Here is a 24,674-nt window from a genome sequence, read left to right on the forward strand (position 1 = left end):
GTGAACCTAGCCATCATGTATAATGTTCTTTCTGTGAGAAAACATGATATGTCTTCAAAATCAATTGAGAAACAATGGTTTAAGGAACCCAAATTTTTGTTGAAAATAGTTTTATTGAGGTATAATTTTACATACCATAAAATTCACCTGTTGTCTATATATATAGTTCAATTACATTTATACAGTTGTGCAATTATTACCATAATCCAGTATCAATGTTAATTTTTGTTTTCTCAGTCCATCTTTTATGTATGGTAAAGGAGGACTTACTCTTTGAAAGGCCTCTTCACTGAAAATTAGAGGAGTTGAACTCTAAAATTACTTATAAAATTATATTCTAGTATAATGATCTGAATCAATCTCTTCAAGTTGACATATGCATCTTTCTGGCACAAAATGGATTTTAAAAGCAGCAGGAAAGTCCTTTGCTACCTTTAGTAGTAAAATTTTAAGGGTTGGGCAGGCATGATACAGCCTAGATTCTGTTTGGTGTCCCATAGTAAGATCATTATTCTTAGTCCTTTAGCAGGTAAAAAGGTTCCACAGAATAATGAGTACAGCCATAGTTCCAAGCAGTAATGTAGGTATTAAATGGAATGAAATGTGAGCAGTTCTCTTGTGCTCCTCAGTCCTGCTGGCAGTGAAATACCAAAGCTGGTGACTTTCCCCAATCCAACCTAGGAAGCTGGCTACTACAGTCCAGAAGCTGGGGCCACCAATTCTCTGTGCAGCTCCCAGAGAAGGAACCTTTGGCGTATTTGCTTAGCTCTCTACAACAGAACCCTGCAGAGAAGCAAAGCAAGGACAGCTGGTGCCTCAGGCAGGCCAAGCCTAGCATTGTGGGAGCAAAGAACATGGCTTCATCAAGATGCAGGATCACCAGGAGAATCCTGCTTCCATTTCCCAGAACATCAGCCAGCTCCTGACTCTTCATTCATTCCCAGGAGTTCCAAACCCAAAGGAAGCCCCATGCTAGGACTGCTGCCGCCAAACATAGAAAACCCACTAATGCCATGCTCTGTAAGTTGCACTCAAGGAACCTATTTTTTTAGCTTTATTTATTTATTTTGAGAAAGAACACACGTGTGTGTGTGGGCAGGGAAAGGGAAGAGAGAAAGGGAGAGAATCTCAAGCAGGTTCCATGCTGTCAGTGCAGAGCCTGACCACTGCTCGAACTCACAAACCATGAGGTCATGACCTCAGCTGAAATCAGGAGTCAGATGCTGGATGCTTAACCCACTGAGCCATCCAGGCGCCCTTCAAGGAACCCATTTTTAAATTGAAGGTATTCATTCAATGAATACTTATTGAGGGCCTGTCATATGTTTCAGAGAAATATGCTAGGCACTCAATAGATTTTCTTTTCTTGATAATGCACCGTTAAGGTCACCCCCAGTCACACTTACTTTGTCCAGGGTAGGATAACCAGTTGCAGTTACAACTTAGGGAGGAAACATTGCTGGATTGTGTGTATTTGTACCAGGTAGGGGACCAGGGGGAGGGGATTCTGTAGAACTTTGGGGGCTAGGATCAGAAGAATAGCTGCCCAGAAGAGGTAGGAGAAAAAAAAAACAAACATCTAGGAAATGGTAAGGAAGTGAGAGAAATGGAAAGAATTGGAAAGTTTAATGTTTGTTTCAGATTAAGGGGAGGAAGGGATACTGTTTATGTGTCTTCTCAGGATGAGCAAGGATGGACATTCAGGGGAAAGAACACACTTTTTGGAGTCCAAGAGGTGTGAATTAGAATTAGACTCTACCCTTCATTAGCTTCTTGGCATTAGGCTAAGAAACTCTCATTATCTTTCTGAACTTCAGTTTCATCTTCTCCAAAAGGAAGACAGTTTAATATGGTTATTAGGATTAAAATATTTAAAAATATCTGGCATATAATAGTAATTCAATAACTCTTAATTCCTTTTCCCTTTTATTCTCCTCCCCTTTACCCCGTAATTCTACCTACTATCAGCATGATCTGCTAGTTTTTAAATCTTCATTTGAAAAAAAAAAATCATAAAAGTAGTATATAGGGTTAAACATGGCTACCTGACCACACATGGTTAGCTCTAGTCCTTCTCAAACTCCACTAATATGACACTAAAGAAGTTTTGAAAGGCTTAAGCCTGCAAGGACAGAGAGAACAGGAGAGGGACATAAGCAGAGGAATGGTTTGAACATATCACTGGAAGGCAGGAAGCAGAAGAGGGGAAACTTGCCTGCAGAGGGGGATATCAATGAGAAGTGAGGTCTTTTATCTCATATTATCTGTGAGAAGCTCAGAACTTAAAGATTAGTACTTTTCCTAAAAGGTGAGGAGGAGACCCATGGCTGAAAAATAAAGGGAAATGTTTTAAAAAATGACAGAACAGGGTTGGACCCTTCAGGTCTCTTTGGTTTCCTGCTACACTAAGGTGATCTTCTTGCTTTCTATCCCATCCTGCCCTGGAGAGTAATGTGGCCTTGGACAAGTTACTTAACCTATTTGTACCTCAGTTTTCCCCTCTGTAAGATAGGGATAATTATAGTATTTACCTCAAGGTTGTTGTAAGGATTAAATGAGTTAATACATGCAAAAATACTGCTCCTGGTAACTCTTGATGAATGTTAGTTGAGGAAGGAGGTGGTGCCCAGGGACTTACATAGCTGCCAGAGGCAGCTCTAGAATTTAGATCATGCCCCATGGAAATCAGCTGCCTTTAACACTTAGGGTGGAAGATGGGGTCTGAACATAGTCTTTGACCCTTCAGAAGGCACCTTTCCCCAGTCCCCTCTCCCTGTTCCCAACTCTGTCTTTTAGGAATGTTCTTGAGCTGTAAGACTGGATTCAATTGGAGCATTGAGCTCTTATAATTCCTTTACTCAGTAAATGTTTATTGAGTGCCTGCTCTGTGCCAGGGATGATTCAGGCGGCTTAAATGACAGTTGGGTCAATAATAATATTAGCATTTGTTGAGTGCTTCCTGTGTGTTAAGTTTTTCTAAGTGCTTTATATATGTTAAGCCATTTAATTCTCATTACGACCCTATGGAACAGATGTTGTTATCCCTGTTTTACAGATAAGGAAACCGAGCACAGAACTTAAGTAGCATGCCCAAGGACACGTCACATAGCTCGCAAGCAGCAGAGATAGGACTCAAACCCAGTCTGGCTCTCCAGTCCGTGTTTTTAACTGTTATGCCTCCCTACTTCTAGGGAGCTTACATTTTAGAAGGGGAAGACAGATAGTAAATAATTAAAGTAAATAAATATCAAGTAGTGAAGTGGTATGGTAAATGTAAAACAAGAAGATTGTGATATAGAGGGACTGGCAAAAGGTAGCCTTTAATGGAAGGGTCAATGTTTATGAGTACCAAATAAGAAAAGTGACAGTTCTCTAGGAATTCATTACTTAGGGTATTGCTGTCTCTGCAGGTTTGCAAAATGCCCTTTCTATGATTTGATTCCTAATGCTATGTACACATTTTATTATTGCTATAAAAACAATAGCAGTTCATATGTATTGATGGCTTACTGTGTATGAAGGACTATAATAAGCAATTTGCATAGATTGTTTCGTTTTATCCTGCATCATGTAGGGCTGTAATAATTCTTATTTTTTTCAGCTGTGAAGAACTTAAGCTTAAAGAGACAAAGTAACAGGTCCAGGGCTTTAAATTCTGCAGGTGGCAGAGTGAAGATTCAAACTAAGGTAGACTGATTCCAGAGCCCTTGCTCTTAAATACTTTTATAGATTTTATAGATGAAGTGATTTGCCTAAGGTAATACTTTTTATAAACCATAATAGCAAACCCCCACAATAATAGCTAACTTTTATAGAGATTCAAAGTCTTTTAAGCATTATTAGGTCTTCACAATATCAGTGAACTTATATTTTGGAGCTTCAAGATGAGAAAAACAGCACATTTGAGTAAACAAGCTTCTAGTGCTATGATTTTATTACCCCAAATTGGAAAATTTTCACATTAACTAAAATTCTTAAGTTATTTCAGCACAAAGCCAGAGCCAGGATTTGACCTGAGGCCATTTGACTTCACATTAGAGTTGTTATCCACTCCATTGCAAAGTAGAAGATAACATGTAGCTTATCTTTGTTCATTGTATTATGGGAAACCAATCTTGTGAAAATACATTCAACAGTCCCCAAGGAATGTTTGGTAAATTATTTGTAGTTTCTTAAAACTTTAGAATTTTTTAAAATAAAAGCTGGAAAGAGTTTTTCTTCACAGATTTGGAGGTAATACAGGGGAATGGTACAGAGTAAGAGCTCTGGGGTCAGTTTGTCTGGTTTCCACTTATCTTCACTCCTTGTTACAGTGACTCAAGCATGACCTTGAACTGGTAACTTTGCCCTCCAAGTCTCAGTTCTTTTAATTGTGAAAGAAGCATAGTATATTATCTGCCTCATAAGATGAGTATGAGGGCTAAAAGAGACAGCCTTTCTACAAAGAGCTGGGCATGGTCCCTTTTGTCTGGTTACCTCTCATCTTGGAGATGGACCCTCATTCATCATCCATGGATCCAAAGGGAAGCTTTGGCTCTATTGCATTGGTTTCAGTACTGCTTGAAATGTTCTAGGTGTGTGAGCTTTGGAACATGGACTTCTCTGAAATACTGTTGTTCAGTGGCAGCTTTTTATTATCGTAAAATTATTATGGTAACAAAATTTTACCATTTTAACCACTTCTATGTGTATAGTTTAATGGCATTAAGTACTTTCATGTTGTGGGGCACCTGAGTGGCTCAGTCGGTTAAGCATCTGACTTTGGCTCAGGTCATGATCTCATGGTTTGTGAGTTCGAGCCCCGTGTCAGGCTCTGTGCAGTCAGCTCGGAGCCTGGAGCCTGCTTCAGATTCTGTGTCTCTCTCTTTGCCCCTTTCTGGCTTGTCCTCTGTCTCTGTCTCTCAAAAAACATTAAAAAAGTTGTTTTTTTTTTTTTTTACAGTACATTCATGTTGTTATGCAACCTTCACTACCATGTGTCTCTCTTTTTTTAATTCTATAATTAAGTGGTTTTAATGGTTAGTATACCTTTGAGAAATATTTTCAGCCTGAGCCCACAGGTATAATATTTGCTTAGTTCTTATGTGTCTAATATGCTTTTCATTTTCTTCAGAAATTATAAAAAAATAGGATTTCTGGGTAAAAAAATAAATTTTGGTTTATAAATGTTTCCTTTTAAAAATTTTTTAAATTTATTTTTTTATTTAAATCCAAGTTAGGTAAAATTTGGTGTAGTAATGATTTCAGGAGTAGAATTTAGTGATTCATCACTTAAATATAACACCCAGTGCTCATCCCAACAACTACCATCTGTCTCTTGATCTTTTTTCATCTTCCCAACCTGAAACTCTATACCCAGTAAACAGTATTAGTGGCAGTTTTTGTTTATTTGTTCTCAACCTTTGTGACTGAGGCTGCTAATTAGGAGAAATGTTAATACAAAGAAAGATGTGAACAAAGAAATGTGATTAGAAATCTGTGTCATCCCAAAAGCACAATCCATATGTGAAAAAATGATTACATTGGATTTTATTAAAATTAAAAACTTTTGTCCTATGAAAGAAAATGAAAAGACAAGTCACAGACAGGGAGAAAATATTTGCAAATCACAGTTTTGACAAAAAGTTGTGTCCAGGATAAAATTAAAAAACCATCAAAATTTGGGGTGTATGGGTGGCTCAGGTGGTTAAACATCCTGCTTCGACTCAGGTCATGATTTCACGGTTCGTGGGTCTGAGCCCTGCATCAGGCTCTGCACTAACAGCTCAGAGCCTGGAGCCTGCTTTGGTTTCTCTGTCTCCCTCTTTTTTTGCCCTTCCCCCGCTTATGCATGTGCATGCACGCTCTCTCAAAAATAAATAAACATAAACAAATTCCTGAAAATTAAAAATTTGACAATGAGAAAATAACCCAATAACAAAATGGGCCAAATATCTGAATAGACTCTTCACCTAGAATATATACAAATAGCAAATAAGGTGAATGCAAATTAGACATATGTGAATGAAAACTATTGGAGAAATGTAAAATAAAACCACAGTGATGATTGTAACAAATGTACCAATCTGATTCAAGATGTTGATAGTGGGGAAAGTTGTTGTGCATGGGAGGGAAAAGAGTATATGGGAAGTCTTTATCCTTTCTGTTCAATTTTGCTGTGAACCTAAAAATGCTCTAAAAATATTTTTGACAATCACAGGGCGATACCACTATACACCTATTAGAATGTGAAAACAAAACAAAACTGCAATACCAAGTGTTAGCAAGGCAGAGCAGCTGGAATTTTCATACATTGCTGGTAGGAATGAAAAATAGCATAGCCACTATATAAGACAGTTTGCTAGGGGTGCCTGGTGCCTCAGTCGGTCGGGTGCCCGCCTCTTGGTTTCAGCTCAGGTCATGATTTCACAGTTTGTGAGTTCGAGCCCCGCATCAGGCTCTGTGCTGATGGCATAGAAAGATTTAAAAAGAAGACATTTGCTAGTTTGTAATGAAATTAAACATATACTTACCATATGACTCAGCAGTTCTTCTGGTATCTATCCAAGAGAAATGAAACCTATGTTTACACAAAAACCTGTACATGAGTATTAAGAGCAGCATTATTCAGCATTAATCATCAAAAGCTGGAAGCAACCCAGTTACTTCAACTGATAGATAAACAGATTATCTTATACCCATACCATGGAATACTATTCCATGATAAAAGAGGAACTGACTAATGATTCTTGGAATAAAACAGATGAATCTTAAAATGCACTTAGCTAAGTGAAAGAAGCCAGATTCAAAAGCCTATATAATGTGAGTCCCTTTATATGAAATCTGAAAAAACAAAATGATAGGGAAGAAAATCGATCAGTGGGTGCCAGGATTTAGGGATGTTGGGAAGTGTTGGTTATAAAGGGGTAGCATGATGGAATTTTGGAAGTGGTTCTCACGCCCTTCTGCCACCCACCCAACCTCTGTTGCTAACTTTCACCAAAGTAACAGGCATGTAGTGAGGGTTAATATTTGTTCTGGTCCACCAACTCTCACAGGTAGAAATAAAGGCAACTAATTATCCCCCCCGTCCCGAAATCTGTATTACCAACTTCGTAGCATATAAAGTGCAATTCACCTAATGAAAGTAAATGCAACTTTATTAACTGTTATGTCATATGGAAAGTCATGGAAGTGCCTTTTTCTGTTAAAAAATGGGGAATCCTATATTAAAATAAAAACCAAAAACCTTCTCACTTCATTGGAATTTTCTGGTCATACTAAACTTTTACTACCGCTTGATCATTCAGTGTACCATTTGTGTAAGTTAATGATAAATTTTGTAGGGTGCCTAGCTGGCTCAGTTCCTTGATCTCGAAGTTGTAAGTTCAAGCCCCATGTTGGGAGTAGAGGTTGTTTAAAAATATTAAATGATAAATTTTGTGAGTGTAACTACCTACTTGAGCTCCAGAGACTGTTATAGAAAAGTTTTTTTTAATGTTTATTTTTGAGAGAGAGAGAGAGTCAGAGTGCAAGCGGGGGAGGGGCAGAGAGAGGGAGACGTAGAATCTGAAGCCGACTCTGGGCTCTGAGCTGTCGGCACAGAGCCCAATATGGGGCTCGAACTCACGAACTGTAAGATCATGACCTGAGCCAAAGTCGCTTAACCAACTGAGCCACCCAGCTGCCCCTGTTACAGAAAAGTTTTTTATCTTGAACTACAGGCAGCCCAGGATGGAAGGTGCTAATGCAAGGTAAATGCTTTCCTTTTACAAGTATCTTGAAAATTTAAATGTTATGGGGAACAAGATTTTATTTTTCAGAGAATGTTTTTACTTTTTTTTCAAGTTTTTGTTTAAATTCTAGTTAGTTAACATACAGTATAAAATTATTTTCAGGTGTAGGATTTAGTGATTCATCACTTACATATAACACACAGTGCTCATCACAAGTGCCTTCCTTAATGCCCATCACCCATTTAACCCATCCCCGCACCCACCTCCTCTCCAGAAACCTTCTCTGTATTTGAGTCTATTATGGTTTGCTTCCTTCCCAGTTTTTATTTTATTTTTTCTTCTATTCTCCTATTTCAGCTGTTTTGTTCATTACCCATTTAATCCACACCCCTGCCCACTTCCCCTCCGGTAACCCTCAGTTTGTTCTGTATAGTTAAAAGTCTGTTTTATCGTTTGTCTCTCTTTTTTCCCCCTATGTCTGTCTGTTTTGTTTCTTAAATTCCACATGAGTGAAATCATATGGTATTTGTCTTGCTCTGACTTATTTCGCTTAGCATAATACTCTCTAGCTTCATCCATGTTGTTGAAATTTTCAAAAGGCTCATTCAGTTTTAGTGCCTTTTTTAAAGATTAAAAAAAAATTTTAATCTCTACACTCAGTGTGGAGGCTCAAACTCACAACCCTGAGATCAAGAGTTGTACACTCTTCCAACTGAGCCAGCTAGGTGCCCCTGTTTTAGTGCCTTTAAAAAAATACATTTAAATCTTTTCATAACAGGTATCGTGCAACTCTTGTGAAACAGCCTGCTAGAACTAGACATATCCCAGGATTCTTGTAGGACTGTGTTAACCAAAGTGGATTTGAAGGTGTTTAATGAATATACATGGGCAGCAAGCTGAATGTGTTTAAATTCCTAGGATTTATGGGTTTAACTCCACATAGATGGTCAGTCACTCTGTTTCAGGAAACAGTATGTTCATTGCAGAAGACGTCATGACGTACAGCCAAAAATCCCAACTACTACTGGAACTATTGCTCTCCAAGTTAACTGTTTAGTCTTCCAAACTTCTTCCTGTGCAAACATGCACACTTGTCTCTCTGTGTCTCTCTTTTAAAAATTTTTTTAACATTTATTTATTTTTGAGAGACAGAGAGCGTGAGGGGGGGAGGGGCAGAGAGAGAAGGAGACACAGAATTGGAAGCAGACTTCAGGCTCTGAGCTGTCAGCACAGAGGCCGACATGGGGGTCGAACTCACAAACTGTGAGATCATGACCTGAGCCGAAGTCGGGTGCTTAACTGAGCCACCCAGGCGCCCCTCTCTGTGTCTCTTTTTAAAAACAAAAAGACATTTTGGGGTGACTGGGTGGCTCAGTCGGGTAAGCATCTAACTTTGGCTCAGGTCATGATCTTGCGGTTCCTGGGTTGGAGCCCCGTGTCAGGTTCTGTGCTGACAGCTCCAGAGCCTGGAGCCTGCTTCAGATTCTGTGTCTCCCTCTCTCCCTGCTCTATCCCTCTCTCCCTGTCTTTCTCTCTCTCTCTCTCTGTCTCAAAAATAAACATTGATGGGAATGCAAGCTGGTGTAGCCACTCTGGAAAACAGTATGGAGGTTCCTCAAAAAATTAAAAATAGAACTACCCTATGACCCAGCAATTGCACTACTAAGTATTTATCCAACGGATACAGGTGTGCTGTGTCAAAGGGACACATGCACCCCATTGTTTATAGCAGCACTATCAACAATAGCCAAAGTACGGAAAGAGCCCAAATGTCCATCGATGGATGAATGGATAAAGAAAATGTGGTGTATGTATATACAGTGGAGTATTACTCAGCAGTCAAAAAGAATGAAATCTTGCCATTTGCAGCTACGTGGATGGAACTAGAGGGTATTATGCTAAGTGAAATTAGTCAGAGAAAGACAAATATGACTTCACTCATATGAGAACTTTAAGAGACAAAATAGGTGAACATAAGGGAAAGAAACAAAACTAATATAAAAACAGGGAGGGGGCAAAGCATAAGAGGGTTACTGGAGAGGGTGTGTGTGGGGGGGATGGGCTAAATGGGTAAGGGGCATTAAGGAATCTACTCCTGAAATCATTGTTGCACTATATGCTAACTAACTTGGATGTAAATTAAAAAAAATAAAATAAAAAATAAACATTCAGATGCTTTTTAAAATAGGTTCATTATTCAGCATAGTATTGACTATCTTTGAATGTAAGAAAATTTAACTTTAGTAGCTATGTAGTATTCCATCAAATACATGGGCCATCATTTATTTTACCAGTCCTCATTAAAATTTTTTTTAATGTTTATTCATTTTTGAGAGAGAAAGAGAGACACCGAGCATGAGTGGGGGAGGGGCATAGAGAGAGAGGGAGACCCAGATACTGAAGCAGGCTCCAGGCTCCAAGCTGTCAGCACAGAGCCTGATGTGGGGTTTGAACTCATCAGCCGTGAGATCACGACCTGAGCCAAAGTCAGATTCTCCACTGACTGAGCCACCCTGGCGCCCCATCAGTCCTGATTTTTTATAGTCCTTTAACTTGTATTCATGTTTTCTTTTTGTGATGAGTATTCTTATATACTGAAGTATCTTTCTATTTATTTCCTTAGGATATATTCCTCAAAGTAGTATTTCCAAGTCAGAGAGTGGTACTTTAAGCTTTTTTTTTTTTTTATATCAATGGTAATGTATATTTTCATAGTGACAAAATGTTACAAGATACAAAAAAGCATGTAAGGTAAAAAGATTTTCTGACTTCCCAGCCCTCTTCTCTGAGAAACTATTAGCAGATTATTGTGTATGCTTCAGAAATTTTCAGAGCATTTTCAAGCCTATGTAAATACTTAGTTCTTTTTTTTTTCTCTTTACACATCTGGGATCTCATACACACACACACACACACACACACACAATTTTATGACTTCCATTTTTCATTTAACATATCTTGTACATTTTACACCAAGAAATATAGACCACCTTATGTTGTAAAATGGTTATAGCATATTCCATTGTCTGGGTATGTTGTGTTTTATTTAAATTAGTTCCTTTTTGATTAACATTTAGGTTGTTTTCAGTTCTGTGCTATAAACAGTGCTTCAAGGAATATCCTTGTATATGTACCTTTATGAGCATATCTTTATAATTTTTTTTTACTTTTATTTATTACTGAGAGACAGAGAGCATGAGCATGGGAAGGGTAGACAGAGGAGGAGACACAGAATCTGAAGAAGGCACCAGCCTCTGAGCTGTTAGCACAGAGCTGATGCGGCGCTTGAATTCACAAACCACGAGATCATGACCTGAGCCGAAGTCAGATGCTTAACCGACTGAGCTACCCAGGTGCCCCTATGAGCATATCTTTTAGATAAAATTCCCAGAAGTGTAATTGTGAGGTCATAGGGTACGTACATTATACATTTTGGTAAATAGTGCCAAAATGGCGTCCAGAAAAGTTGTACACCTATATACTCCCACTAACAGTATGTAAAAGTGGTTAATACTTTGTAAGACTTTTGATAGCATACTGCCAAATTTTCATTCAGAAAGCTATCATTTCATGCTCTCACTAGCAGTGTAAGAGAATGTCTATTTGACCACACTTATGCTAGATATTACTGAAATTCTTTTTAAGCTTTGTCAGTCTGTTATGTGAAAAATGATTATTTTTGTCTTCCATGACTCGTGAGACTTTTTGACCATTTGTATTTTTTTCCATCTTTTAAGTTTATTTATTTATTTTGAGAGAGAGTGTGTGTGTGCATGCATGAGCAGGGGAGGGGCAGAGAGAGAGAGAATTCCAAGCAGGCTCTGCTACGCTGTCAGTGCACAGAACCCGACGTGGGACTGGAACCCATGAACTGTGAGATTGTGACCTGAGCTGAAACCAAGAGATGGACGCTTAACTGACTGAGCCATCCAGGTGCCCCTCTTTTTTTTTTTAATTTTATTTTTTAAAATTTACATCCAAATTAGTTAGCATATAGTGAAACAATGATTTCAGGAGTAGATTCCTTAATGCCCCTTAACCATTTAGCCCATCCCCCCTCCTATAACCCCTCCAGCAACCCTCAGTTTGTTCTACATATTTATGAGTCTCTTTTGTTTTGTCACCCTCCCTGTTTTTATATTATTTAAGGAGCAGGTTGTAGTAAGGTAGAGGTGGTCAGGGGAGAGGAGTAGGAAGGTAGAGACTTAATGCTTTGTTGAGTTTGAGATGTACTGGGCATATTTATATCTGGATAGATGTAGCAGGCAGATGGGAACTCAAGTCTGGAGCTCCTAAGAAAAGTCAAAGCCAGCAAGTATAGATTGATTGATTTTATTTTTAAGTTATCTCTACACTCAACATGGGACTTAAACTTACAACCCCAAGATCAAGAGTCATATGCTGTACCAACTGAGCCAGCAAGGAGCCCCAACCATTTGTATTTTTTCATTTGTGCGTTGCCTGTTTATTTCCATTGTGCATTTCTCTTTTAGGTATTAATATTTTTGTTATATATATGTAAAAGATACTTGTATATTAAAGATATTAATCACTTGCCTGTCATACATATTGCTCATCAGTTTTTATATTTTGTTATCTTTTATCTGTTTGTATTTTTTTCTCAACGTAGGAGCTTTTAGTTTTTATGTGTCTTGACTTTGGTATCATGCTTAGAAAGGCTTTGTCTACTCCCACATTATACTAGTTTATGCCTATAATTTCTTTCAGTACCTTTTGTATTTTACACTTAAATTTGCAATACATTTAGAATTTATTTTAGTTTAGATATATAATATAGAGAACTAACTTTATTTTTTTCTAAAATGATTAACCAGTTGTCCCAATGGTGTTTGTTAAGTGAGCCACTGTTTCTTCACCTACTTGAAATGCTGTCTCAGGGCACCTAGCTGGCTCAGTCAGTGGAGCATGCAATTCTTGATCTCAGGGTTGGGAGTTCGAGCCCCATGATGGGTTTAGAGATTACTTAAAAATAAAATCTTAGTTAAGAAAAAGGAAATGTCTCTATTTTAAGTATAGTGATATGTAGAAAGTCATATATACATGTATATATATGCACACACACACATATATATATATACACACACACACATATATATACACACATATATACACACACACATATATATGTATGTATTTTCCCCTTATCATTTTTTTCACAATTTGTGTGTTCTTAGATGTTTATTCTTTCATATGACCTTGAGGATCATTGTATCAGGGTCCATCTACCTCAAAATCCTACTGACTCTCTTTTTTTTTAATTTTAGTTTTAAAATTAACTTCCAAATTAGTTAGCATAGAGTGCAGCAATGATTTCAGGAGTAGATTCCTTAATGCCTCTTACCCATTTAGCCCATACCCCCTCCCACAACCCCTCCAGTACCCTCTGTTGGTTCTCCATATTTAAGAGTCTCTTGTGTTTTGTCCCGCTCCCTGTTTTTATATTATTTTTGCTTCCCTTCCCTTATGTTCATCTGTTGTGTGTCTTAAAGTCCTCATATGAGTGAAGTCATATATTTGTCTTTCTCTGACTAATTTCACCTAGCATAATACCCTCTAGTTCCATCCACGTAGTTGCAAATGGCAAGATTTCATTCTTTTTGATTGCTGAGTAATACTCCATTGTATATATATACCACATCTTCTTTATCCATTCATCCATCGATGGACATTTGGGCTCTTTCCATACTTTGGCTATTGTTGATAGTGCTGCTATAACCATTGGGGTGCACGTGTCCCTTTGAAACAGCATACCTGTGTCCCTTGGATAAATACTTAGTAGTGCAATTGCTGGGTTGTAGGTTAGTTCTATTTTTAATTTTTTGAGGAACCTCCGTACTGTTTTCCAGAGTGGCTGCACCAGTTTGCATTCCCACCAACAATGCAAAAGAGATCCTCTCTCTCTGCATCCTCACCAACATCTGCTGTTGCCTGAGTTGTTGATGTTAGGCATTCTGACAGGTGTAAGGTGGTATCTCATTGTGCTTTTGATTTGTATTTCCCTGATGATGAGTGATGTTGAGCATTTTTTCATGTGTCAGTTGGCCATCTGAATGTCTTTGGAGAAGTGTCTGTTCATGTCTTTTGCTCATTTCTTCACTGAATTATTTGTTTTTTTGAGTGTTGAGTTTGATAAGTTCTTTGTAGATTTTGGATACTAACCCTTTATCTGATATGTCGTTTGCAAATATCTTCTCCCATTCTGTCGGTTGCCTTTTAGTTTTGCTTATTGTTTCCTTCATTATGCAGAAGCTTTTTATTTTGATGAGGTCCCAGGAGTTCATTTTTCCTTTTGTTACCTTTGCCTCCAGAGACATGTTGAGTAAGGTGTTGCTGCAATCAAGATCAAAGAGGTTTTGCCTGCTTTCTCCTTGAGGATTTTGATGGCTTCCTGTTTTACATTGAGGTCTTTCATCCATTTTGAGCTTATTTTTGTGTGTGGTGTAAGAAAGTGGTCCAGGTTCATTCTTCTGCATGTCGCTGTCCAGTTTTCCCACCACCACTTGCTGAAGAGACTACTTTATTCCATTGGCTATTCTTTCCTGCTTTGTCAAAGATTAGTTGGCCATACGTTTGTGGGTCCATTTGTGGGTTGTCAATTGTGTTCCATTGATCTGAGTGTCTGTTTTTGTGCTACCTACTGACTCTCTTAAATGTATAGATTAATTTGGATAGAATTTACTTGTTTTCACAATATCTTCATACACATTTATTTAAAAATTTTTTTTAATGTTTATTCATTTTTTGAGAGAGAGAAAGATAGGGCGTGAGTGGGGGAGGAGCAAAGAATGAGGGAGACACAAAATCCGAAGCAGGCTCCAGTCTCTGAACTGTCAGCACAGAGCCCGATGCGGGGCTCGAACCCATGAACCACGAGATCATGACCTGAGCTGGAGTAGGACACTTAACTGACTGAGCCACCGAGGCGCCCCTTCATACACATTTCTTATTAAGTTTATTACTGAGTATTAAATTTTTTTTCCCAGGGAGATATTTAGGTACTATATGAATGGGATCTTTTACTATTATATTTTCTAGATGATTACTGTCAGTGAATAAACAATTGATTTTGATATATTTAGCTGCCAACCTCATTCAATTGTTGAATACCTCTCTACATTAACTCTATCTTAAACTCTGTAATTAGGTGAATATTTCAGGAAAACAAGCATATTATCTAATATACACACATTTTCTCTAAAACATATAAATATAAACTTATATCTGATTATTTTACTTGCTTTTTTCATTAGATCCATATAACAACCCTATGATGTAGGTAAATTGGCCTATTCTGGAAATATCAGTCTAGTAAAATTGTTTGATAGTGTTCATTAAATCTATTCTTGCTGGCTCTCTGCCTACTTGTTTTTTTAATTATTAAGAGAGGGGGTATTGAGATATCTTACTATTATTGTGGGTTTTTCTATTTCTTCTTGCAAGTCTTTGACTTTTTGCTTCATGAGTTTTGAAGCTCTGTCACCAGCTGCATATACATTTAGGATTGTTATGTCCTCTTCATTAATTGGCCCCTTTATCATTGAGGTCTTTCAATGATAGACCTTCTTTATCTCTGCTTATGATCCTTGTTCTAAAATCCTCTTAAATATTAACATAGCCTTCACCTTTCTTTTGAATAGAGTTAGCATAGTATGTAAATTTGTCTCATTAATTGTGATGAAAATTTTTATTTTGTCTAAAATATTACTGTAAAGTTAATTAAGGAGTATTTTTGGCTTATTAGTAATTGGCAAGTATTTTCTAGGGTGGTACTTGGAGATTATGTAAATATCCTCTTTCCCATCAAACTTTTCCCCCTATTTTTAGCATATACAAGTGATTTCTTAACCAGTTGTTACTTTGATACTTGCAAATGGTGCTTTTCAAACTTCATTATTCTATCTACACTTATTAATTGGCATTCTACTGTGAGGTGGTAGAGCTTTCCTTTGAAGTGTTTGTAAACGTATTGAGTTAAAATATGTAACAGCACTACATAAAATGTGGGAGCAGTGTGGAATACAGAATAATGGCCCCATAAATATGTCTGTGTTCAAATCCCTGGAGCCTGTGATTCACTTACAAGGTAAAAGGGACTTTGCAGATGTGATTAAAGATCTTGAGATGGAAGCATTATCCTGGATGATCTGGGTGGGTCCAATATGATAATAAAGGTTCTTACCAGTAAAAGAGGGTGTCAGGAGAGTTAGAGAAAGAGATGCATGGACAGGAGCAGAGGTTGGAGTCATGAAGTTGGAACTAAAGGCCACAATTCAAGGAATGCAGGCAGCTGGAAAAATAAGAGATGGATTCTCCCATCTCCCCATCTCCCAGAAAGGACATAGTTTTGCCAACACTTTGAGTTTTTACTTTTCCCTTGACTTCAAGATGAGATTCTTTAGTCCCTATTATTTCTTGTATATCGGAAGTTAGCTCTAAAGGTTTGATTAGGTACATGTTAAGAGATTTTTAGTGAAAATACTCCATAGATGGTGTATAGGTGGTACATACATATGCTTTGTTTTCCCACTGTGATATTAATATTGATCACTGTGTCAAGGTGGATTTTGATTTCTTCATCTTATTTCACCGAGTGAGATCCATTTTGGGCTACTGACCTCTAGAATTGTAAGATACATTTGTAGTTGTGGCAATTTGTTACAGCAGCAATGGGAAACTAATAAAAGGGGGTGTTAAATTGAACTAACATTTAAATTATTTTCATTTTTTCAGGCGGAGGTTAAAAATTCTAATTTAAGGTAGACACTGATAAATCCAGGAGGGATGTTGTAATCTCTAGGGTAGTAAAAGAATAATTTTTATTTTTTTTAAAGTTTAAATATTTTTTAGTGTTTCTTTATTTTTGAGAGAGAGAGAGAGAGAGAGAGAGAATGAGCATGGGCACGGGAGGGGCAGAGAGAGAGAGGGAAACACAGAATCCAAAGCAGGCTCCAGGCTCTGAACTGTCAGCACAACCTGACGTGGGGCTCGAACTCACAAACTGTGAGATCATGACCTGGCTGAAGTTGGATGCTTAACCTACTGAGCCACCCAGATGCCCCAAAAGAATAATTTTTAAATGCTATAACAATTACATGGGGAAAATGGAGTAAAGAAAATTATTTGATTAACCCAAAAGAAAGCAAGAAAAGAGAGAAAAGGCCCAAAGAACACTTGGGACAAATAGAAAACAGCAAGATGATAGACATAAACCCAAAAATATCAGTGAATTTATTAAATGTGAATGGACCAAATATTACATTTCAGAGCAGAGCTTGTGAGAATTAAAAAAAAAAAAAACACGGGGCGCCTGGGTGGCGCAGTCGGTTAAGCGTCCGACTTCAGCCAGGTCACGATCTTGCGGTCCGTGAGTTCGAGCCCCGCGTCGGGCTCTGGGCTGATGGCTCAGAGCCTGGAGCCTGTTTCCGATTCTGTGTCTCCCTCTCTCTCTGCCCCTCCCCCGTTCATGCTCTGTCTCTCTCTGTCCCAAAACAAAAAAACAAAAAAAACACAATGAAATGCTAGTCACAGAAATAGCATACAACTAGATGCTATTTATAAATATGTTGAATCTAATTAATTGAATATAAAAAGATGAAAAATATTTTATGCAAATACTATCTGAAAGGTAACTAATATGGCCATGCTATTTCAGATAAAGTGAACTTTACATCAAGAAGTATTACTAAAGAGAAGGATAATGATAAAGATATAATGATTTATATTTTATAATGATAAAAAGATTACCTTGACAGATAGATATAATATTCCTAACTTTCTGTGTAGCTAATAGCATGGCCTAAAAATATGTATAGCAGAAATTTCCAGAACCAAAAGCAGAAATAACTTCATAATCATAGGTGGAGATTTTTAAAAGGGTTTATTTATTTTGAGAGAGAGAGAAAGAGCATGAGCTGGGGAGGGACAGAGAAAGAGAGAGAAAGAGAGAGAATCCTAGGCAGGCTCCACACTGTCAATGCAGATTCCGACGCAGGGCTTGATCCCACAAACCACAAGATCATAACCTGAGCTGAAATCAAGATTCGGATGTTCGACTGACTGAGCCACCCAGGTACCCCCATAGTTGGAGATTTTAGTACACTTCTCTCAGTAACTGATTTAACAACCTTCCCACAAGGAAAACTCAAGGCTCAAATGGTTCCCTGGTGAATTCTTCTAGTTACTAAAGAACTAGTATCTGTTGAACACTAAACTTTTCTAGACAACTGAAAAATAATGAATACTTCCTAGCTCTTTTTATGGAATCAATATAACGTTTATACCAAAACCTGATAAGAACATTGTATAAAAGGAAAATCTATTTTGATAAATGGTAACAGACCAATGCCCATGTGGGGAGAAATGAGCCTTGACTCCTAACTCATATTATATACAAAAAGCAGTTACAGATGGATCATAGACCTAAATTATGAAAGGTAAAATAATAATGATTCTAGACTAGCACTGTTCAATACAAATATGTGAGACACACATGTAATTTAAAATTTTCTAATAGCTGCAAAAAAGAAAAGGAAATTGGAAGTTAGTTTTAATATATTTTACTTAAGTTATACACAGGTTATTATCATTTTAATATCTAGTCAATATACAGTTATTTAGATAGTTTACAGTTTTTCCCTACTAGATCTTTGAAATCTAGTATGTATTTTTCATTTACAGCACATCTAATTTTCTATGTGCTCAATAGCCACATGTGGCTAGTGGCTACTGTGTTGGGCAGCATAGATACAGAACATTTCCAACATTGCAGGAAATTCTTTTGGGCATTGCTGCTCTTGACCCATCTACTAGATTTTTCTGATTATTTCCTCATGTTGTCATCTAACATCATCCTTTATTTTCTGTTACTTCGTGTAGATTGGAAGTTAGCTCTAAAGGCTTTATTATATACATGTTAAAGATTTTTGTGAGAATACTTCACAGGTGGTGTAGAAGAGGTGTACAGTGTACAGTACACTAATAGGTGTACACTATTAGTGATATTAATATTGGTCATGGAGTTAAGGTAGACTTGCTCCTTTGAGTTTCCATCTTGAAGTCAGGGGAAAAGTAGAGAATACTGGAAAATATCTCAGAATGTTAGTAGTTTCCCACCATTTGGTCTTCTGACCAAGAAGAAATCCTTTTCTCTCTTTCATCTTTCTCATCTCACATGAGAATTCAGAGGCAGTTTTTCTGTCCATCCAGTCAACTGACCATCCACCCAACAAAAATCATATTTACTGAACAATTGCTTTGGGTGTCTCTCTCCCACCTCTCAGTCTGGTTTTCTCCCTAGTTCAGATTTGGAATATTTGAAATAGATTATTTTCATCTAAGTAAGAGGGAGAAAAGTAGAATCACATGTTTATGCTGTAGCCTTAGCTGCCACTAGTTGAGTCCCTGTGGAGAAGCAAAAGAGTGATTATCTTTGGGTCTGTGTTTGGCCAAGTGTATATAATTTTGGCTCATGCCATTAATATCTGACTTTTTATTGTATAGTAGTAATAATACTTATTATATAGTTATAAGTCACACCTACATAGCAATAACTAGTGCTAGGTGCTATTTATATATATTTGCCTAGTGAATAATAGGCATAATTTCCAACTTAAATTTTCCTGAGATTTCATGCAGTTTCATTGATCTTAAATATGTTACAAATTAATTCATTTCTGTGTGGGAGGCATTTATCATAAATGCTTAGGTGGGTTGAGAACAGATATTTAAATAAGTAACTTAAAAAATTTTTTTAGTGTTTATTTTTCAAGTGAATTTTTAAATTGTTTTTCTTTTTTTTTTAATATATGAAATTTATTGTCAAATTGGTTTCTGCCCATTTCTTCACTGGATTATTTTTTTTTTTTTTGGGTGTGGAGTTTGGTGAGCTCTTTATAGATTTGGATACTAGCCCTTTGTCCGATATGTCATTTGCAAATATCTTTTCCCATTCCGTTGGTTGCGTTTTAGTTTTGTTGACTGTTTCCTTTGCAGTGCAGAAGCTTTTTATCTTCATGAGGTCCTGATAGTTCATTTTTGCTTTTAATTCCCTTGCCTTTGGGGATGTGTCAAGTAAGAAATTGCTATGGCTGAGGTCAGAGAGGTCTTTTCCTGCTTTCTCCTCTAGGATTTGGATGGTTTCCTGTCTCACATTCAGGTCCTTCATCCATTTTGAGTTTATTTTTGTGAATGGGGTGAGAAAGTGGTCTAGTTTCATCGTTCTGCATGTTGCTGTCCCGTTCTCCCAGTACCATTTGTTAAAGAGACTGTCTTTTTTCCATTGTATATTCTTTCCTGCTTTGTCAAAGATTAGTTGGCCATACTTTTGTGGGTCTAGTTCTGGAGTTTCTATTCTATTCCATTGGTCTGTGTGTCTGTTTTTGTACCAATACCATGCTTTGTAGTAGAGGCTAAAGTCTGGGATGATTACAGCTTTGTAGTGGAGGCTAAAGTCTGGGATTGTGATGCCTCATGCTTTGGTGTTCTTCTTCAAACTTACTTTGGCTATTCGGGGCCTTTTGTGGTTCCATATGAATTTTAGGATTGCTTGTTCTAGCTTCGAGAAGAATGCTGGTGCAATTTTGCGTGGGATTGCATTGAATGTGTAGATAGCTTTGGGTAGTATTGACATTTTAACAATGTTGATTCTTCCAATCCATGAGCACGGAATGTCTTTCAATTTCTTTATGTATTCTTCAATTTCATTCATAAGGTTTCTATAGTTTTCAGCATACAGATCTTTTACATCTTTGGTTAGATTTATTCCTAGGTATCTTACGCTTCTTGGTGCAATTGTGAATGGGATCAGTTTCTTTATTTGTCTTTCTGTTGCTTCATTATTAGCGCATAAGAATGCAACTGATTTCTATAAATTGATTTGTATCCTGCGACTTTGCTGAATTCACGTATCAGTTCTAGCAGACTTTTGGTGGAGTCTGTCGGATTTTCCATGTATAATATCATGTCATCTGCAAAAAGCGAAAGCTTGACTTCATCTTTGCCAATTTTGATGCCTTTGATTTCCTTTTGTTGTCTGATTGCTGATGCTAGAACTTCCAGCACTATGTTAAACAACAGCGGTGAGAGTGGACATCCCTGTCGTGTTCCTGATCTCAGGGAAAAAGCTCTCAGTTTTTCCCCATTGAGGAAGATATTAGCTGGGGGCTTTTCATATATGGCTTTTATGATATTTAAGTATGTTCCTTCCATCCTGACTTTGTCGAGAGTTTTTATTAAGAAAGGATGCTGAATTTTGTCAAATGCTTTTTCTGCATGGATTGACAGGATCATATGGTTCTTTTCTTTTCTTTTATTAATGTGATGTATCACGTTGATTGATTTGCGAATGTTGAACCAGCCCTGCATCCCAGGAATGAATCCTGCTTGATCATGGTGAATAATTCTTTTTATATGCTGCTGAATTCGATTTGCTAGTATGTGGTTGAGAATTTTTGCATCCATATTCATCAGGGATATTGGCCTGTAGTTCTCTTTTTTTGCTGGGTCTCTGTCTGGTTTAGGAATCAAAGGAATACTGGCTTCATAGAATGAGTCTGGAAGTTTTCCTTCCCTTTCTATATTTTGGGATAGCTTGAGAAGGATAGGTATTATCTCTGCTTTAAACATCTGGTAGAACTCCCCTGGGAAGCCATCTGGTCCTGGACTCTTATTTGTTGGGAGATTTTTGATAACTGCTTCAATTTGTTCACTGGTTATGGGTCTGTTCAAGCTTTCTATTTCCTCCTGATTGAGTTTTGGAAGCGTGTGGGTGTTTAAGAATTTATCCATTTCTTCCAGGTTGTCCAATTTGTTGGCATATAGTTTTTCATAGTATTCCCTGATAATTGCTTGTATTTCTGAGGGATTGGTTGTAATAATTCTATTTTCATTCATGATTTTATCTATTTGGGTCATCTCCCTTTCTTTTTGAGAAGCCTGGCTAGAGGTTTATCAATTTTGTTTAGTTTTTCAAAAAAACCAACCCTTGGTTTAATTGATGTGCTCTACAGTTTATTTTAGATTCTATATTGTTTATTTCTGCTCTAATCTTTATTTTTTTCTCTTCTTCTGCTGGGTTTAGGGTGTCTTTGCTGTTCTGCTTCTACTTCCTTTAGGTGTGCTGTTAGATTTTGTATTTGGGATTTTTCTTGTTTCTTGAGATAGGTCTGGATTGCAATGTATTTTCCTCTCAGGCCTGCCTTGGCTGCATCCCAAAGCTTTTGGATTGTTGTATTTTCATTTTCGTTTGTTTCCATGTATTTTTAAATTTCTTCTCTAATTGCCTGGTTGACCCATTCATTCTTTAGTAGGTTTTCCAGACTTTTGGAGGTTTTCCAGACTTTTTCCTGTGGTTGATTTCAAGCTTCAGAGCATTGTGGTCTGAAAGTATGCATGGTATGATCTCAATTCTTCTATACTTATGAAGGGCTATTTTGTGGCCCAGAATGTGATCTGTCTTGGAGAATGTTCCATGTGCACTAGAGAATAAAGCATAATCTGTTGCTTTGGGATGCAGAGTTCTAAATATATCTGTCAAGTCCATCTGATCCAATGCATCATTCAGGATTCTTGTTTCTTTTTTTTTTTTAATTTTTTTAACGTTTATTTATTTTTGAGACAGAGAGAGACAGAGTATGAATGGGGGAGGGTCAGAGAGAGAGGGAGACACAGAATCCGAAACAGGCTCCAGGCTCTGAGCAGTCAGCACAGAGTCTGACGCGGGGCTCGAACTCACGGACCACAAGTTCATGACCTGAGCCGAAGTCGGACACTGAACCAACTGAGCCACCCAGGCGCCCCCAGGGCCCTTGTTTCTTTATTGACCGTGTGTCTAGATGATCTATCCATTTCTGTAAGTGGGGTGTTAAAGTCCCCTGCAATTACCACTTTCTTATCAATAAGGTTGCTTATGTTTGTGAGTGATTGTTTTATATATTTGGGGGCCCCCGTATTCAGCGCATAGACATTTATAATTGTTAGCCCTTCCTGATGGATAGATCCTGTAATTATTATATAATTCCCTTCTTCATCTCTTGTTACAGCCTTTAATTTAAAGTCTAGTTTGTCTGATATAAGTATGGCTACTCCGGCTTTCTTTTGACTTCCAGTAGCATGATAAATAGTTCTCCATCCCCTCAGTTTCAATCTGAAGGTGTCCTCAGGTCTAAAATGAGTCTCTTGTAGACAGCAAACAGATGGGTCTTGTTTTTTTTTTTTATCCATTCTGATACCCTATGTCTTTTGGTTGGCGCATTTAGTCCATTTACATTCAGTGTTATTATAGAAAGATATGAGTTTAGAGTCATTGTGATGTCTGTAGGTTTCATGCTTGTAGCGGTGTCTCTGGTACTTTGTCTCACAGGGTCCCCCTTAGGATCTCTTGTAGGGCTGGTTTAGTGGTGATGAATTCCTTCAGTTTTTGTTCGTTTGGGAAGACCTTTATCTCTCCTTCTATTCTAAATGACAGATTTGCTGGATAAAGGATTCTCGGCTGCATATTTTTTCTGTTCATCACATTGAAGATCTCCTGCCATTCCTTTCTGGCCTGCCAAGTTTCAGTAGAGAGATCCGTCACGAGTCTTATGGGTCTCCCTTTGTATGTTAGAGCATGTTTATCCCTAGCTGCTTTCAGGATTTTCTCTTTATCCTTGTATTTTGCCAGTTTCACTATGATATGTCATGCAGAAGATTGATTCAAGTTACGTCTGAAGGGAGTTCTCTGTGCCTCTTGGATTTCAGTGCCTTTCCCCCCCCCCAGATCCAGGAACTTCTCAGCTATGATTTCTTTAAGTACACCTTCAGCACCTTTGCCTCTGTCTTCCTCCTCTGGAATACCAATTATGCATAGTTTATTTCTCTTTAGTGCATCACTTAGTTCTCTAATTTTCCCCTCATACTCCTGGGTTTTTTTAATCTCTTTTTCTCAGCTTCCTCTTTTTCCATAATGTTATCTAGTTCACCTATTCTCTACTCTGCCTCTTCAATCCGAGCTGTGGTCGTCTCCATTTTATTTTGCAACTCATTAATAGCATTTTTTAGCTCCTCCTGGCTGTTCCTTAGTCCCTTGATCTGTGTAACAATAGATTCTCTGCTGTCCTTTATACTGTTTTCAAGCCCAGCGATTAATTTTATGACTATTATTCTAAATTCACTTTCTGTTATATTGTTTAAATCGTTTTTGATCAGTTTGTTAGCTGTCGTTATTTCCTAGAGGTTTTTTTGAGGGGAATTCTTCAGTTTTGTCATTTTAGATAGTCACTGGAGTGGTGCAGAACTGCGGGGCACTTCCCCTGTGCTGTCTTGAATAACTTGTTTGGTGGGTGGGGCCGCAGTCAGACCTGATGTCTGCCCCCAGCCCACCGCTGGGGCCACAGTCAGACTGGTGTGTGCCTTCTCTTCCCCTCTCCTAGGGGTGGGTTTCACTGTGGGGTGGCGTGGCCCGTCTGGGCTACTTGCACACTGCCAGGCTTGTGGTGCTGGGGATCTGGTGTATTAGCTGGGGTGGATTGGCAAGGTGCACAGGGGCGGGAGGGGTAGGCTCAGCTCACTTTTCCTTAGGAGATCCGCTTCGGGAGGGGCCCTGCGGCACCGGGAGGGAGTCAGACCCGCTGCCAGACGGGTGGCTCCGCAGAAGCACAGCGTTGGGTGTTTGCGTGGTGCAAGCAATTTCCCTGGCAGGAACTGGTTCCCTTTGGGATTTTGGCTGGGGGATGGGTGAGGGAGATGGCACTGGTGAGCGTCTTTGTTCCCCGCCAAGCTGCGCTCTGTTGTCCGGGGCTCAACAACTCTCCCTCCCGTTGTCCTCCAGCCCTCCCGCTCTCCAAGGAGAGCTGTTAACTTATAACCTTCCAGATGTTAAGTCCCTCTTGCTGTCAGAACACACTCTGTCCAGCCCCTCCACTTTTGCAAGCCAGACCCCGGGGACTCTGCTTTGCTGGCGGG

General features: G+C 38.2%; 1 protein-coding gene across 6 annotated transcripts in view; it reads left to right on the forward strand.

The window, feature by feature from the left end:
* The window catches only part of ATP7A (ATPase copper transporting alpha), a 190,783-nt gene that overhangs the window by 15,838 nt on the left and 150,271 nt on the right, over positions 1 to 24,674 (forward strand). The window lies entirely within an intron of this gene.

The sequence above is a fragment of the Prionailurus viverrinus genome, chromosome X (genome assembly GCF_022837055.1).
Source record: "Prionailurus viverrinus isolate Anna chromosome X, UM_Priviv_1.0, whole genome shotgun sequence".
In the NCBI taxonomy this organism is placed as follows: domain Eukaryota; kingdom Metazoa; phylum Chordata; class Mammalia; order Carnivora; family Felidae; genus Prionailurus; species Prionailurus viverrinus.